The sequence below is a fragment of the Bombus huntii genome, chromosome 4 (assembly GCF_024542735.1).
Source record: "Bombus huntii isolate Logan2020A chromosome 4, iyBomHunt1.1, whole genome shotgun sequence".
NCBI classification, from domain to species: domain Eukaryota; kingdom Metazoa; phylum Arthropoda; class Insecta; order Hymenoptera; family Apidae; genus Bombus; species Bombus huntii.
Genome location: NC_066241.1, coordinates 10,051,053 through 10,069,218, shown reverse-complemented (window position 1 = coordinate 10,069,218; position 18,166 = coordinate 10,051,053). Strand labels below are relative to the sequence as shown.

General features: G+C 38.4%; 1 protein-coding gene and 1 long non-coding RNA gene across 2 annotated transcripts in view; one reads left to right on the top strand and one right to left on the bottom strand.

Annotated features, from left to right (window-relative positions):
- The window catches only part of LOC126864723 (E3 ubiquitin-protein ligase MIB1), a 346,017-nt gene that overhangs the window by 283,707 nt on the left and 44,144 nt on the right, over positions 1-18,166 (top strand). The window lies entirely within an intron of this gene.
- LOC126864739 (uncharacterized) lies at positions 388-6,503 on the bottom strand. The gene is made up of 3 exons (XR_007689324.1): positions 6,107-6,503; positions 2,808-3,377; positions 388-2,735 (listed from the first exon to the last, which is right to left on the bottom strand). It is a non-coding gene; the product is annotated as an uncharacterized LOC126864739 (long non-coding RNA).

The window sequence follows — 18,166 nt, the reverse complement described above, 5'->3', positions numbered from 1 at the left end:
CACATTCGGGTTATAATAATATAGTAATTTGGATTAAAACGATATTGTACATTTAAATGATATTCCATTATTTCAAAATAGTGGTAGTATCTCGTATTTCTGAATAAATGTCTATCTAATAATTTGCTTGTAAACTCTCTACTCTCGCGTCACAGTGCACAACAAGACTAAATAGTAATTTGTAAACTTGTTTGGAAGTTTAACAGTTTAGAGATATAACGACAGTTTCGAAACTATTTTCATGGAATACGAACGTCAGATATTAATTCACATAGTCAAATTATATGGCAACTTTTTTTTGCATCTTCTTTCAGCGAAATTGCTTTTAATGATATTCATGATATTCATACATATAAAGATTTTCATAATGTAATTGAATAACTTCGATGAAAAGGTTTGAAGAATGTTAGATCTGACAACAGTACCTGAGAAAATTCAATTTCAAAGATAAATTACAAATTAATATTAAATTCACAAAGTTAAAATCTTTGTTTAGAACTAAAAATATCTTTCACGATCAAAATGTTTCTGATACCATTAAGAAAAGAACTTGCATAATAATCTAACTGACACACAAATCGTTTATCATTTCTTCTTAAAATTAATATATTAATTTAAAACGATATGTATACACGTTTTCCCTTGCCATCCATAGCTTTCAATAGATATAGATTTTTCTGTACGAATAAGAATTTAATTTGATATTAGTTTTCCTAACGATGAGTAATCGTGTACTCGCACTTTGCGCTTACATTTTGTCATCGGCCCACAACCGAAACAGTTTCAGGTCTGCCCTGAAGAAGTAGGGTACATCATCCACGAAACGTTGGACCAAAATGCGAATGCAAAGTGTAAGTGCAAGTGCAAAGTGCAAAAAAGTATCTCACCATCGCGAAAGTTTGAAACCCAAGATAACTTATTCCGCATTCTTTACAGAAACCTATCTTCTCATATATAAAATATAAGAAACTCATTTCTTAGATTTTTCACCCAGGTAGAAGAATTTTGACTTGCTGCTATATATTTTCCTATTAACTTACACCAACGTATTAAATTGTCTCCAATTCACTCGTTGCATTGGAACGTCCAATTGGAACGTTCAAAACCAGCATCACTAGGTTCTCTAGACGTAAAGTATAATCGCTTAATTAATTAATTAATTAATTAATTAATTAATTAATGCGTATAAAGCACGATGGATCGTCATTACCGCGAGGACGTTTGTTTTCACATGGATCTTCGACAGAGACAGTTGACCTCGTACGGTCCTGACCTACAGGGACTATCTTACGGTGCTTTTTTAAGCGTCGACATTAAAAACATCGTTAGCCTGTTCTCGTTCGCGACGGCGCTGAGAACGGTCGGCTGAGAATGTAATTAAGTGCAGTGGAAGATTTAGTGGCGTTGCCTCGCGGGCGCCTCCTCGAGAAGCAGGCTCGAGTGTCCTTTTAAGGGCCGCCTTATGAATTTAGCGAAGCACACGCGATCATAGGAATTATTCGGCGAACACTCGCATCCCCGACGACTTTCATTTCCCCGTCGACGAAAATTTATCGGGCTGTGAATGTATTCAACTACCGAGGCAAGAGCACCGACAGTCGTTTCGTCGCCGATGTCTGCCAGAACTTGCCGACGGTTTTAGTTGACGTAACCGGCTGACGTTAACCGCTAGTCGTCCCAATTTGCAGAAACAAACGACCTGCACGGCCGGCTGACTCTTTCTACTGGAAATCTTGCCGCTTTGCAGAACACAGAAGCGTTTCACGTTTAAAGCTGGCTCTACGTTAGTCCAGTCGTTGGATCGAGCGATTACATTACAGTCGTTTCATTGGAAATGGATCGATATCTACGTTATTCCAGTCTTTTCTGTACCGTTGAAAGAGGTAGATTCTAGTGTCAATGGATATACTGTACTACGCTTTGCTACTGGATATTGAATAGTCCACACTGTTCCAGTAACCCTGGAATGTTGTGTTCCCGATTGTAGGAGTAAACATTGAATTGAAAAGTAGACTTTCGATTTAGTTGTTGCGCTGGATTGCTTACTGGAATGAAAACACCGTTTACATTATTCCAGTTACGACTCAGTGCTGTATTGGACCACTGGACTGGTATGCTACTGGACCAATGTAAATTCGGTTTAACGTTGCAGCGGATTCTCTCTGGAAGCATGCGTAGGTTGTAGTATGTATATGTAGGTGTTAGTTTAGGAAGATTATAGGTTACGCTGGGAGTTGTACTTGGCGAAAATTAATACTATTAGTGATGCAGTTGTTCTTATGTATTTTTCTTTTCAGAAGGTTCATCATGTAATCTACATCGCGTCTCAATTGTAAAATCGTACCAAATTCTCAATTTTTACACAGGCAGAGTAAAAGTATACAAAATCGAATATCTGAAAGACATTATTGCAAATAGAAAGGAACGTATGCATCAGTAAGTTTATTCGAGCCTAAGTTTGCTTCTTTTATAGTTAGCAGCGTACTCTTGAAACAAAAGTAACACGATGCGTTATTGAAAAGATCGAAGACATCCGCGCGAAAAAATGATCCGACCTAGAACATCGACGATTCAAATGATAAATCAATTTTTTCAGTTGATAGATTAGGGTGTATTTGTGAAACCTAAAATCAAATAGCTAAAATCCATGGAAAGACATCTTAGCTATCGTGGAATGTCTAATAAATCATCGATCTTGTCTTAAGAAATATGACCGTAATCCGATGCTGCACCATCTGTGGGTTTTACAAATTTATCATACGTGTAATAATATTTTTCACTGTGAAAGTTATAACATATGTTTATACCTCGGATATATATGGCTCTCCATTTTTCCTTGTTCAATCTAAATATCGGAATCGATAAGGCGATAAGAATTTTGCCTTGCTGTTTTGCAAGACTGAAGAAAACAGGCATAGAAGGTGAATGAGATTCCATCCAATTAAATGAAATTCAATTAAATAGCCTCAAATTTAAATCCTTTTTTCCTTACTATATAATTATATATATTACATAATTTTCTAATATTTACATCAAATCTGAAATATACACATAAAATTAAATAACTATAGTAGTTTACGCGTAGAAAATGGAATGCTTGTATCTTATTCCCATCGTTATACTATAACTATAGTTTTATCTGAGCACTTACGCAAGGAGTACACCATTTTCATACGCATTTCCAAGGGATATGCGAGGCATAAAGGGTTGAAGGCCACGTAACGCCTTAGAATAATTTACTCTGAAATCTGCATCTCGGGTTCCATCCTCGAAATCTATCATCAGCTGTTCCATGGTATTCAAGTGCTCCGTTTGCCACTTCTCTGGACGTGTTTTCCTGCCGGAGGAAACGCTCGACAACTCGGCATGGGCCAGGTCTGTAAGACAGTTTTCCATAAATAAAGCGTTTGTATCAGCACTTACGGGCATGAATCACGGAGTGGCGGAAGACCGAAAAGAAGAAGGGCTCCGTTATCGTTCACCGGTATAACAAATATCCAATCTCGGTGTAAGAAATATACGAGTGGAATCTGACGCGAGACGAATCTACGAGTCGCAAGTTTATCGCGGCCACGGGCCGGAGCGGCGCTCTCCTGCTTCGAAAGTTGTAACACATGCCAGTTTTCCGGCAGCGTCGGGAAGTCAGCGACGTGCTGAGCTGGCCATAAATCGCGAAAGAAATTCCGAAAGTGTCGCCGTTACTGGCAGTCGCTGTTGAGCTTTGCGAAGGCCGACCAAGTCGACCCTCGCCTCGCATCCTCAATAATTTCGAGGAAAATCGGTGCCGTGCTCGATATCGAGATGCCATCCCGATAACGGCGAGTTCGTTTTCGAGATCCTCGCGATTGCGACATTGGTAAATACGAGATAGGGCGAAGTTCTTGTGGGAGGATGGCTTTAGGAAGAGTTTTGTTGCGATAATTTATACAACCACCTCTCGCATATACGGTTGCTGTCTGGAGTTTGAATTAAAAAAAAATATAGTTCGATCGATTATTATGTCGATACACGTCGCTAGATAGTAATACGATATTAAACAATTTTCGGTAACGTATAGTAATCGGTGCGTAGATATCGCGTTAGATATGAAGAAAGCTTCGTGTTGAGTAGATTTTTCTTGTAACGTGAAAAGAAAGAGCATAAATAGGGTGTGTTTTATCCTCTCATAAGGATAAAACGTGAAATATAATTTTTCAACAATTGCTGTCTATTAGATGGCATTTAGGCGATGTTGTAGCAGATGTGAGAAAATAGAGAATTCTTTGCAGATTTCAAATAATTGGTGCATCAATTTATTAGAGCAACCATTTATTTTAGAAGAGATCTTAAAGAAGGAATTCAACGTAAAAATAATCAGATTTCCAATGGTTCATTTGGAGCAGCCACACCCTTTAAAACAGGATCTATTAAGTAAGTTAATTGAATTAAAGCAAGGAAAGCTGCTCTGTCTGTGTTAAATGTAGCGCACTAATTTCGTTCAACTGCAGTCAATCAAGAGAATATGAATCCAACAAGTATCTTAAATGTAACTATCATTCGTACAAGTGGTATTCTTTCGTTCGTACTTATTTTTTATAATAAAATTCGCGAATGAAAAGAACAGATCATGAAATAGTTTCAAAATTTCTTGAATTTACATTATCGAAAAGTTATCGCTACGTTTTATATACTATCTGATTGTCGCTGTCAGTAGAATTAATCTGATTTGTATTTTTCACAAGATAATTATTTGTATTGGTATATAGGGACGGTAGGAGAAGTTCGAAGGGGAATAAGAAGCTCGAGCTTCTAGAGTTCTTAGAGAAAAAGAGAAAGGTTACTGTACAGCTCGACGGTATATGTGTAGAGAATCGTGGGAGCAGAGCAACATGCGCAAAATAATTAGCTTGCGAATAATTCGTGAGCATCTCTACGAAGCGGAAAATGTTCTCGACGTGGAAAATAAAATTATTCGGCTAAATACGTTTCGTCGGAGTGAATGTGTGCAGCTATTCGAAATCATTTTGACTCGAAAAATTCCCACTGATTATATTATATTATTTATTAATTGTATTATTTTATCGTGTATTATTTTTCATAATATTTTACACTGCTTTAACAGTGAGTCTGAAATGAGACGTACAATTAATATTTAAATTACGTTCATGTCTTCGCAAGTTCCACGGAACGTACTTAAAAATAGTTGAAATTAAGAATGTAGCACATATAATTTCAAGAGTGTTTACTATTGTTGTACGAATGAGATAAAAATTCATCGAGAAATTGAAACTTCATAGATCTCAAACTTGATCCAGAAAGTAACTCATATACAAACTGTTGAAAATGACAACGTGAGTCCGCGCTTGCCATCCATACGAAGATGCGCTAGCTACAATAAATAGTAACTAGAAGATAGTTCTAGATATAATCGATAGGTTTAATCGACAGGTTTAAGATTTTCAATTGTTTTTATCCCTAGTCTATGTAAGAAAGTGCAGTAAAGGTTTTTTGGCTCAGAACGTGATAGATTTATCCAAAGAATAAAATAATAGCTATTGTGATCCTACCTCTAAGTACAGAAATAACAACACAAACATATATAAAGTGTTCGAAATTGAGAAGCGTGTTACAATATTTAGTAGGTAAAATAAATCATTAGATGGAATCTGTTCATCCGTTTATGTTCATGGAATTTCTATAAATATTCTTAATTCGATTATCAACATCCGAATTATAATGCACAGTTTTGAAACCACGTCGATATCCAATCCAGCATTCATCTATAAAAAGAAGAAATTAATCACTGCTTTTTGACGTCATTTCTCAACTATAGCGAATAAAACCGACGAGAAATAACAGCTGCTTTTTGTCCGCGTATGCTTTCCAATCAAATATAAAAGCCAATAGTTATATTAACGTCATAAATCCACCGCATTTCCTTTCAGTCGAGAAACACCCGATCATATACGCGTCAATAAATAGCGCAGCGCTCACAAAAGGGATCCGCGCGTTTGAGTCAGCCATTTTATGCACCTCACACGCGATTCCGTCGCCGTGGAAAATTAATTTCCAGCCTCGTAATTACATGCTAACTCGCGTAGCCTCGTGCCAAGCAAATGTTAGTTACCGAAGTTGAACGCGATCGACTTAATTAAATGAAATTGGCCACGGTTCACAGCGTAACTTGTTTCCCGCTGCACAATTAGCAGCAGCACACTTTTCGCTAGAAGCATTGTGCGCCCCGATGTAACTGTGAAACGTCACCGGTCGTTTTCTCGAAGGTCAGTCGTCGGTTTTCACGAGGAAGAGCCGTCGCGACGCGTCCTGACTCGAGCCAGAGTAACGAGACTGTTTTCGCGACCCAGTTTCGCCGATTTATGCGGACGCTTCGCGAATTTCTGCAAAGTCGACGCGCAGCTTGTGCATCCGGGGTTAAGAAGAGCCGTGAGACGTGAATGGGGAACGAAGGATTTTCGGGTGGAGAGAGCTCGGAACACGAGCGGATAAGATGAAATCGTGGCGTCTTTTTGATGATATAGGAAGGTTTTCGCTGTCCCGTTCTAAGATCTCGTTGTTATGAGAAATTATTTGCTTGCGCGACCACGGACGAACGTCTGGTGAATTTATTTTTGTTTGCTTCCGTATTGTTTCTGCGAGCGTAGACGCTCTCTCTTGCTGAATTTATCGTTCGCGTTATCGCCTTCTGTTTGGTGCTCCCTTGGAAAAACGCGTTTCTTAAACCACGTGAATGATTAATTGGCTGTGGGAATAAACGGCACGAGTTTGCGGAGCAGAATTTTTTTTAACATTTCATACGATTTTGGTGGGAATAACTCTGTGTAAGGTAAAGAAATACGGTTGTAACAGAGAAGATTTTATTTGTGGAAATTATTGTTTACCGTCGCGTGAAATATGTGATAATGGAAGAAAAACGCAAGCAATATATTTTTTTTTTTGTTCTCGCAATATTTATCAATTTGTGATGATGATAAAGATTGAAACACTCAATTTTGCATCGTATAAAATGTTTCTGAACTTACGATAACATAACAATATTTGGCCTACAAACTCTTTAAACTAAGGGCAATATTAGTTTGAAACTTTTCTTACTTTTATTTTGTCCGGTGATTACTTATATACTCGTGAAACAGCAAGTTATAATAAAACGATCGAGTATTGTAGATGTAAAATAGTTAAATGCTATAGCAATTTCGTTATGGCTTATAAACGACATTTATTATCTTATAAAAGGTTAACGTTTAATGTTGTTGCGATGGCGTTATTTTAATAATATCGCGACGCTTTCCATAACGCCGTTATAAATCAATTAACTGTCGTTGCAAAAGTTCGTCAGCCGTTAAGCGACGAATAAAACAAAACGATGCTTCATACGTTCTATTTTATTTTTAGTTCTTTTTTTGTGAATTTTTCAAAGCGGTAAAGACGCAAACATTTGTATATCGTGACAATCTTTTGATTGATTTACGAAGCTGTTTCCTACAACGTAACAAAGAAATTCAATAATTCGCGTGCCTTTAAATTTTTATGTCAACCATTTTTTCGCAGTCTCTTTTGCCATCGAGCTTCAAACGATATGTAGATCGCTGATTTTTCAAACTATTTTAATATTATTTTAACTATTGTTCCCTCATTTTCGGCTGTAAGATATTTTTCAAGGAAGCATGTCAAAAACAGTCTGTACTTAGATTTATTGTATTAATCAATGTAATAAATTCGCTTCGTATTCATGAAAGACTAAAATAAAATCTAATCAAAAAATCATCTTCTCCGCGATATTTCGAAAGAAATAGACGAGATGTAACTCACTTCGCATAATAATACCTCAACTATAAATTCAATTCACCTAGAAATTATCCCATTTCAAATAAACATAGCGAAATACCCTCTTCTGCAATTTCGACAGAAGCAAAAAAAAAAAAAGAAAAACGCTACAAAATTTCGTATATTTCTCTTCCAAATTATTTTATTATAAATTATGAAGGTAAATACGAATGAAAGAAGAATTGAATTTCATTAAATCAAACTAAACTTAAGAAGTGAATTAGAAATCTTCAAAAATACCTCTCATCCGATATGACGATATTCCCGTCGTAAACGATCCTTCCATAAAACATTCGAACTTTCCAAAACGTCAAATCTCCAGCAAACCGATCCTCCACTAAATAGTACCACTATTCAAAAAATAGCAAAATACTTCTTTGGGATCGAAGTTGGCAATTTCTTTCTTCCTCCTTTCTTTCTTTTTTTTTTTCCTAACTAGACGACCAACGTACCTCGCAGCCGACTTTGTGCGCAAACGAGCAAACGTTGATCCCCATTGTTGTAAAATGCAGGAAATATCACCTGAAAGGAGATGTCTGACAAATGTACATACATATATAGTTTTGCGATGCTCACGCACGATTGCAACTCGTGTGTCAAAGAGTGCAAAGCGTTGTCCGTGTGGCTGCACGCGCGTAAACTTGGCTTGTGCTCGTTTGCGAATATACGAGCTGGCATGGTACGAGCACCGGGCAGAGTGCGGGCAGAAGAGGGGCTGTAGCCAGAGAAGGGTGGAATTGGTGGTTTATAGCGAAAGTTTGTGGCATCGACGGCACGAATTCTTTACACACGGCTAGCCGTGCTCGCTGTTCTCTCTTTCCTACCCGTTAACCACCGTTACGAAGCCGCTCGTCTCGTGGAACGGTTGATGTGTGTAGCAGAAACTCGTGAGCCGGCCGTGAAGGATGATTCCGAATTTTCCGAACTGCGACGAAGCAACGGAATGCTAATTTTATTGGAGGCAGGCTGGCGAGAACGTTGAGGGGTATGGGGCGAACGTTCCTCCGTTGTTGCGATATCGAACGTTCGCGGTGACGGTTTTCGCGGAGAATCGCCTCGTGTTCTGCCAACAATTCGGAAACACGTCGGTTTTAGTGATCGGTAAATGAAATCGAATAGGTGAATGTACGGATCGGCTTGGATGTTAGATTTTGTGGCGCGGTTTGGTCAGTTTTATGAAACAGACAATAGCAGAATGGAAATACCTATATAGAGTGGCAACTGGCAGATATTTTCGTAGACTGCGGAACGTTGAATGAGAGGAAACGTTGGATAGCTACTACATTTCGCTACAGTGACAATGTGTTTTTATATTAGGAATATTAAAAGGTTAACACCGATAGATCTGTATGTAGGACGTCTTAGCTGAAGCAGGTCACCCGAGTATTCCCTTTGTTTTTAATGGTATGAAAAATGTTCGTGGCGTAATTTAAATAGATGGAAAAGGAGAATATCATGGAAGACTTCGTCGAGTCATTTTGTAGTCTACATCGCTGTATAGTCTGGGGTAATATAAATCTGTAGTTTGGGTATTATTTATACCCTTAAATAGCAAGTGTGTGCTCACAAAACTAATAATTTGATTTTCTAAGATAAACAATTTAATTTCTTCCGACTGCAAATATTTTTATGCAATCATATATTTTATTATGAAATAGTTATTATTTCATGCGTTGATAACAACTTTTGAAATTATTTGTAAAAATAAGAGGAATATTTATTTTTTAATAAAAGTGTCTCATTCTAGAATGTGCGGGAAACGTTTTGTAAAAAAACACTGTAAATCTGTAGTTGATTCATGACAGTGATGCTTCTGTTTCTTATACGGATATTACGTCTTTCACATGTCACTCACGTTCGTAATAAATACGGACGTATATTACCCTCGCACGTTTATAAGGAAATTTACTTTCGACCCGAGTTTTTTAATAAAATAACAAAAGAGCGTAACGAAAATAGGAGCAGTAAACGACAAAGTTGGGAAAAATTCAACCTATTACACTCTTCGAAGTCATCTAATACACAGAAATTATTAGAAAAAGTGTCCCGGCTCTCTTCAATAACGTATTATCGCCACCACGCAGGCTTCCTCTTGGAAAGAAAAATTTCTATAAAAACCACAACCTCAGCGTATAACACCAACTGAACTTTCAAGTTGCGATTTTTACGACGTACCATCGCATACTTGTTCCATCGAAATTTTTCTGCGCAAAAAAGCAAAGAGGAAACTTTTAACTAAATTCAAGTTAGGATTGTCGATAAGAAAATACGAGATCCGAATTTGGTGGAAATTGAAGTTGCAAAGAGAAGGAGCGAGCCTCGTGAAAACGCCATTAAGGTATCCCCGATCCGTCGTTGATGACTTAAGCGAATCACACGGCCCGTAGAAGTCTCCGGCGGATAAACGTAACCATTGCAGTGGCTATGTACAAGCCAGTAAATGAGAACAGGGGCCACCGGCTATATTGGCTTTGTGAAGAATCGCTCTCCAATGAAAGCGTTAACGAACCACGTCGTTCCTTCTCGTTCTGCTCAACTGCTCCATTTTCCGATGCTTTTCCCTTCCTACCCTATTTCATCCCCTGTCCTCTCACCGTCCACGTTCCACGATTCTGCCTGCAAAACCGGTCAGAATTTCTCTCGCTCTCTGCCAATGCTCGCCAACCACCGACTATCCTTTCCAAGAGCCCATTTTATTTGCCGCATGCGAAGGAACACCTAACACGCGCATTAATCGAATTTGGACGAAATTAAGAGCGCCGTTAATAATGCAACCAACGTGGGAATTATCTCGTCTCTCGTGGTTGCATCTCCGTTCCTCGATGGATTCGCGATGCTGTTATCGCAGTATCGTTTCATCCTATCCTTTCTTTCCTTTCTATCGTTTCCATCCTTTTTATCATTGATGATTTTGAAATTTGATCAGCGTTATAGCGAGAGATATTTACGGTTGAACGTTCGGTTTTACGCGAGTAGATACGAGAAAAGTAATCGGCAAGTATATTATTTTCCTTACAACAAAATGGAATTAATTCTTCTCAAGATGATTCTCTTGGAGGCGGTCAGAAGATCTTGATGCAAAACGATATCTTAAGGGGAAATTACTTAAAAAGAGAAGCATCGAGGAAACCGCGACGGTTTGCTGAGAATAATTTCTTTTATCTATATAGATTTAGGAATAAAATTTACATCTCAAATATAGTGTACTTTCGATATCAAGATTAATAGAAAGTACGTCAATGTTTGCTTTAGAAATGCTATGAATGTAAATTTCAGATGCCATACCTAGATAGCTTAAACTTGACGAAATTTCTAAAAACATCACAATTTCTACTTGAAATCTACTCTGCTTCTAAATCTTTCGAATTCGCCAGAAGTTCCGAAATTTTTCCTAAAGGCAGGTAATTAAATTAAAGATAAGATGGAAATTCGAACAAGTACAATCTATAACGACACTACTAACAATGATGCCAATATTTCAATCGAAAATTAGCTTCTTCTATATAAAAACGTGTTATAAAAGTTACCAACAAAGAACCTTATTTTTTGATTCCGTCGGAGAGGAAAACCACGAATTTTTGTTCACGAAGAGAACAAGCAACGAATACTCGTGTTACCATTCCGGCAGGTCGCGCTACGAAAAATATTAGCCGCGCGATTCTACGCGAAACGATGGCGTTCCATGATCGACGTCAAAGCGAGTTTTTCCATTTTCGCTGGACCAAGTTGCACGTTCACGTGGCACATGCAACGGTCGACGTAACTTCTCGTATGACGGCTTGTCCGCGTTATTGTTGCGAGGCCGTTCCCCTGTAACCGGAGATAACACGTATACGCGTGTCCGCTATTACGCCTGCTGTGTTGTTAACAAAGAAGCCATTCGTTACGGTTAATTGGTGTACGGTAATTAATAGCCGGCACGATGATACCGGCTGAAATTAATTTTCTCCCATGACAGTTAGCGAATCGGTAATTTCTGTTCCGTGCGATGATCTTCAATTCGAAGTCATCGAGCTTGTTCGCGCGTGAGATCCGATTGAGCCGGGGAGGAAATGTTTCGAACGATCGAAGGCGAACTTTTCTTTTTATTCTTTTTACTTCTTTTTTTTCTGATCGTAGGTTTGAAAAATGGCGAACGAATGATTTTCAAGAAAGAGTTGGAGGATTTCGTTGTTTCAGAGATTCAACGTGATCGTTTTTATTTCTGCGGGAATACACGGTGATGATAGAAAATAATATAATAGGGATAGACTGCACATTTTTATACGTTTATAGTAAAAAATACATACGTATTACGTTTTAGAATGATTAAAATAAGACAAATTTCACGGACTAAAATGTTTTCGATAATGTAAATGACTCGGACAGCATTTTCAGAAGAGAATACGCAAATACGATATATTTTGCAGCAACGAAATAACACGGTGCAGTTTATTACGACTGCTACAGTAAAATATATAAAATTCGCCTGACGTTCAACCTGTTAACGTCCGAATCGTCGATCCCCTAATTACGCGTAATACTCGAAATGTCTGTTGAGAGAGATCCATATCCGCGTATTCAGCGTCGCGTGGCGAATCAGTTGACGAAGAAACATGCAATTTCCCGTAATATATTCGGCTAATGATTCAGCGTTGCGGAAAGAAGCGGAGCGAAGCGAGTTCTCGTGGCACGAGAGCCGAGAGTGTCTGCAACTTCCGGCCGCTGACTAAAGTAACAAAGCAAGTTGGAGCGTAAAGCGTTAATTAAATTAGACGGAGTGCGGCTAAATCCAATCGGCCGTGGCAATTGCTTAAAATTCATCCGAGACCGTTCCAAATACGCCCTCGATAAACCATGATTCTCATTCTCCGGCAGAGCCGAGAAGAAGAGGAGAGACGAGAGAAGGGAGCATAGAGAAACGTTCTTGTAATAGCGGAACGTTAAACTCCGAACAGATAAAGCCGGCGCTAAACTTTCCAATGTTCTTCGTTAAAGAAACGGAAACGGCGTGGCGCGTCTGGTTAAAAACTTTTTACGGCCATTGTAGATCCACTTTCTACGACTGTACGTGACGTTTTTTGCACTGGCTGGCTTTCGAAGTTCGACTCTTTACGAGAAACGTTGCCTGAGTATTTCCGTGGGCTTCGCAGAGGCACGGGATGGACCGTGATTGCGCCGATCGTTCCCCGATTGATCAATCAGGATGTCCATTCAACCGATCGCGCACCCGTTTCCACGCCTTTCTCGCGAATCATAACTTGCCGCCTTCAGCCGAGCCTTTGAAAATGTTTTCGCAAGTGCTTCGCGCAAATCACCTCTGATTAAGAAGCGTTTCGAACCGCTTCCAATTGAGAATTCCTGGCTTAGCACAGTCGGTTAGCCATACCTGCAGTCGATACGTGTACAGGTGAGAGTAATTTTATCTTTTAGAATATGGACACGTCATTAGTAGACTTTTATGCAAATTTCTTTTTTTTTTATGAACTGAAGAAATCGAATGAAAGTAAAGATTCAATCTTTAAATATGATAACAAGAAGTTTACTTTGAAAGTTTCATGTATTTTTGTCGATCGTCGCACAGATACCTTCTGATACATTATAAATATATTAAATACAGATTCAGATTCACCTATCTGGACACGTTTTTGTACATATTTCTGGTACATTTAAAATTTCGATAAATTTCATAAAATTCAATATAAATTCCACAGTGATTGCATATGAACACTGTTGCGAAAGCGTAACAATTATAGCGTAAGAATTGTCATTTTATTCTGTGTATTATAAGATGTCACGAAACGGCAGAGATAATCTCCACTAGAAAATTAATGTAAATTTGCTGTATATAGATATGTATATGGAGCATTGGGAACAAAGATAAGATACGTAATTCGCTGTCTAAAATAGCTCACGAAATATTCAGTGTAAGAACTGATTTCGTTATACTATCTAGATTTAACAAGAAAAAGATGAATTCCTCCACCGTCTGTAGATTAATACCGTTTACCAGAATAAATTAATTCTATAAACTGAAACTCAGAAGAAAGATATAACTTGATTTGTTTGTAACTCTGAACATCTCACATAAAAGTCTACGTTTGCAGAAATGACAATTTTAATAGCCAAAAGCTCCTCTAATCGCTCTATCGTGAATAGAAACTTTATCGTAGTGAGATTTCCAACCGAGTACTTGGAGATCTTTTTACACGGGCTTGCTGTCTCTGTTCGAAGAGTATAACACTGCAGTGTAACCATAGTCGTGGCCGGTATCGATACGAAAGAGGCCATGTTACTGGAATCTATACTCCATACCAATGGCGTTATGTTACGTCACGTTGCGTTCTGATACAGAACGGCTTCGGCTGTAACATTATTCATAAGTGGAGGACTATGCACACTTCATAAACATGAGCCAGCGTGCAGCCATAGCTCCCACGCGTTCCCTTGCTCTCTGTCGTCCGCCTCGCTGCCATGGAAATATCCATAATATCGACGGTGACGGCAATAGAACGAGAGATGGAGAGAAAGGGGTAAAAAGGGACGACTGATAGCGAGGAGATCGATGATAACGCCGTGCGACTGCTGACTGCTCCAGGCGATACTGATAGACGGACAATAGGAAAATCAAGGACGTCCATTGTGCGCCGCGTTCCGAGATTTTATGGTCGATCACGTATGTAACGAGGAATGTCTTTAAGTTCTTTTTACACGTGAAACGCTCTGCTGAACCGTCGATTCAAAAGGGAATAATTACGGTTCGACGAGGGAAATGTAAAAAATGGCGGTGGATCTCTATGTATAAACTGGTTTCAGTTGCATCCCAAGCGAAAGAGATTTCTCCTTTTGTAATAAGTGTGCGCAATCTACGCTGTAATTCCAGAGTTTGGAATGTTTTTAGAGAAGACCTTATCTCGCGAATAATTTTACTTTTCAAGCGTATGAAGTACTGGCTTTAGTTTTTATTATATAACGTTATTGATTTTATGCTGCTTCTCCAATTTAAACACACGGATTAAATTCGCGTTAAGCGTGGAATATTTGTAGTCTTCAAGGGCTAAGTTCAAAAAGGAATTAAATTTTGTATAATATACATGATTTCCTATAACTTCCTTAGGGCAGTCTTAAAGGATTTTCATCGTCGTTTCATCGAACGTTACAACGTAAGAGAAATTGGTTTTATCTTCTCAAATGAATTGTCTTCCTGGTAATTCCATAACGCGTGACATTCAAATTTAAAAATACAACCGAATGACACGCGTATACGTTACACGGTATCACAAATTGTAGAAGGAAATAGTAACATGTAAACTGACAAATGAGTGACGTATGTCTATTCAAGCTTATTCGATATACGTGGGAAAAAGAGGCATGAAAGTATCAAAGTATCATGAATAAGACATTTCACTTTAAAAATTCAAATCAAGTGACACAGGCATTACCGACAACGCCTACAAGAAAAGGAACGTTCCGCTCCAAAAATCTCGGAAACGTATGTCAAGAGAAGACACTGCGTTGATATTTTACATAGCAACGTAGTATTTCCGCGAGAAACCATTTCAAGAGGGCTTTCCATGGGCAAACGTGAATTTTTAACAACAAGCGAAGAGACTCGGTTCGCACTCTGTGCTTCGTGAAAAATCTGACAAGCAATAACGATGAAAATTAATCGAGTTGCATATTATTTTTCTCTATTCACTGGCAATGTTAGTCCGCGTATACTTCGAGGTTGACTATAGCGCGCAGAACTACAAATGCGTGTTCGGGGACTCACCTTTCCGACTGTCCAAACTTCATTGTGCAGCGCTAATAACGCAGCCCTTTGTCAAGTGTTTTCCATTGTCCACGCCGGCAGCCACCATTTATTTCTGTCTTTCGCCTCTTAACACGGGGCCGGACTCTTCTCTGTGCAATAACAAGCGGCTATTATCTTGGCACGTTTTATTAAATCCACGATACCGTCACGCCATCGGCCAGATTTTAAATCTATATCAGTTCCGTGTTACACCGTGGAAACATCGCGTATAATGCCATCGGACACGCGATATATTTCCCATGTGGTTTATGGCGAAAGCGTTCACTCGGAATATCTCGGCGCTCGCCATACTGGAAAAAGTTATTCAACGGCACCATCAACTCCTGAATTAAGTAGCGTCGAGTAGTTTCTCGTTCTCCACTCTCCTTTCTGTTTTCTTTTTTTTTTTTTTTTTTATTCCGCTATCTCGTGCTTCTTGCGAAATTCGAGTGTTTAACGGTGAGATAAAGAATACTTTCTTGGAAGTTTGGAAAGTCGCAAACAGAAGTTGTTTCTTCTTTTTTTTTTTTTTTTTTAGAAAGATGATACGAAAGAGAAAAAAGGAACAGTTTAGATGAGTGTTATGTGGTTGTTTACAGCAGGTTCTGCTTTTGGAACGTGATCGAACGTGATAGCGTGTGTTATTTGCACGTACGTATGCAGATAAGATTGAAGTTGAAGATTTCTATAACGAGAGATTTTTTCATTCAATTCGACGATGGAAATTAGATTCCGTCGTAGACTCATTTGTTATGCATCGTTTATTAATTCTTGTTAAACGGTGTTTTTTATGTCTTAAATACGGAGAATTCAAGCAAAGGTGCGTGTAAGTTTAATTTGCAATTTAAAATCTTCTTCTTTTTTTAAAAAGCAATTTAAGAAACACTGGGTATTCTTTATTTTTTTTTAGTGGAAACCATTCGCGAAATCTAATCGCCACTTGGTCGAGGATTGGACTCTTGACGATGCTCATTCCAAGAAAATTGTTAAAGTTACACAAAATCTTTTCTTCGTTAAATGTCAGCACAATGTTGAAAGATCGTTCCCGCCGTCGCCACTATTTATTTAAACGTCACAGCATGTGGTTAGACAAAAAAAAGAAGAAAAGAATAAATGGTCAAGATATTTGAACTGAGTCAAGGAGTAGAGAAACTACTAAAAAAGATTTTACAAACCTTCTCGGATTCACTGATATCAAGTTTCAGGCAAAGTGCACGTTATATGCACTTTTTTTATCTTTCTCTCGAATGCCCATTCGAATGCCGCACTATGCTACGCCACGAATCTCACGGAAGAATTTGAATTTCGTCGAATCCATTTCTATCCAAATAATATAATTTCCTGGGGAATTCTCATTTTTACTAGAACATTTCCTCCGTGGATAAGCGTTGAAGTATGCAAGTACCCTCATAAAAATGCGTATTAGCAAGTGGAAACGTATCCGCGGCACCAATGCAATGTATTCGCCGCGTACACGTAAGATTTGTGCAAGGGAGACTAAGAATTGGGTTCGGGCCATTTGAGAATGAATTGTCGCGGACATTACGCCGAGAATTGTCGGCGTAACCGGTGGGAGGCGTTTCTCAAAATTATGGCCGCATCCTGCGGCATACGGGCCGTGTAGCCCACCACGTGAAGAGTGCAAATAAATTTCGCTGGCTTAAGCGAAATCCCGCCGAAGAAAGTAATTCGTGCAAGGTAGCTACTGGTCTGCACGAGACTATATCTGCCACGTTTTCTTCTCGAAATTTCCACTAAACTACCGTGTACCAAGCGCTCGGATGATCGGGACCAAATGAAAGATATACACTTTCTCATTTATATTCTCTATGCACATACATATACGCATGTACGTATTTGTTTGTCGAGATGTGGCTTCGTTGCAGTTTCCAACTAGCCTCTCCGATATTGACATCGATTGATAACGCAAGACTGATGATAGACTCGAGTATTTTACAAATAGATTCAAACATCGGCCGATTGTACATGTACAGTGATCCACGGAGGTCAATACTTGTAGAATATATTTTATCTAACTTACATGAACATTTATCATAGAAAACTCTTACGTATATATTATGTGCGTCGTATGGAATACTTTAAAATTTTATTAGCACCGTATTGATCAAATTTGAAAGCAATCTGAAAACGTACGTTTACGAAGCATTAACCGTAAACACGTACGTATTTGGTTAGAAATCAGCATAGCTTCTATGTACATTTGTCTCAGACTTTACCGATATGATCATTAGAATCGCGGATAAAATGAAATTTTAAAATGTTTTCTATGACACATATAGTATATTTGCAAAGGGTTGCCACGTACGTTTAAATATTGTCGTGAGCCATTGTAAATGCTGTATATACTGCCGGTCATAAATATTAGGATATCTAACTGAATGTTTTTCACTATTTTTATTTTCCATTTATTTCATTATGAATTTGTTATTTCATTCGGATCGTTCGTGTCTTACGATATAAAGTACAAAATAACGTAAAATTTATTAGAAATTTCTCGTTGAACGTAATCGATACGTGCCGTGATACTTGCGACTGGCAATGTATGTTTTA